This window comes from Aptenodytes forsteri, unplaced genomic scaffold (assembly GCF_000699145.1).
Source record: "Aptenodytes forsteri isolate BGI_AS27 unplaced genomic scaffold, ASM69914v1 Scaffold129, whole genome shotgun sequence".
In the NCBI taxonomy this organism is placed as follows: domain Eukaryota; kingdom Metazoa; phylum Chordata; class Aves; order Sphenisciformes; family Spheniscidae; genus Aptenodytes; species Aptenodytes forsteri.
This window is the reverse complement of record NW_008795033.1, coordinates 127,715-128,308: the sequence shown is the minus strand read 5'-3', so window position 1 is coordinate 128,308 and position 594 is coordinate 127,715.

Sequence of the window (594 nt, the reverse complement as noted above, 5' to 3'; positions counted from 1 at the left end):
GGGCCAGAGGGGTGGGGGCCGCGGTGGCCCGGGGAAGGGGGCTCCACGCACAGCCCCGTCCTGCTTTAGGGATATCAACACATGCTACGGACATGGCTGCGGCCGGCTGGGAGGGGGGGGGGCCGATGGGTGCTGGAGAGGAACAAGCGACCCTCCCTGCCCCGAAATGCAGGTTGTGACAGTAAGTTGCATTTCCCCGAGTCATCTCAGATGTGGAGAGGAGGAAGAGACAAGAAAAGAAGAAGGAGAAGAGAAGACAACAAGAAGAGGAGAAGGCCAAGAGGAGGAGAACGTGACACGAAGAGAAGGCGGCCAAGAGGAGAAGGACGACATGAAGAGGAGATTACATGAAGAGGAGAAGACGACAAGAGAAGGCCAAGAAGAGCAGGGGGAGAAGGACGAGGAGAAAATGACACGCAAAGGAAAATATCAAGATGAGGAGAAGGCCAAGAAGAGAGGATGACAAAAAGAGAAGAACGAGGAGAAGAGACAAAGATCAGAAGAGAAGAGCCGGTTGCTTTCCAGCCCCTTTCCCAGGCGGCTGGGACGCAGCTCTCTGCTCCCGCCGCCACCACCGTGACCATGCTGTGGCCA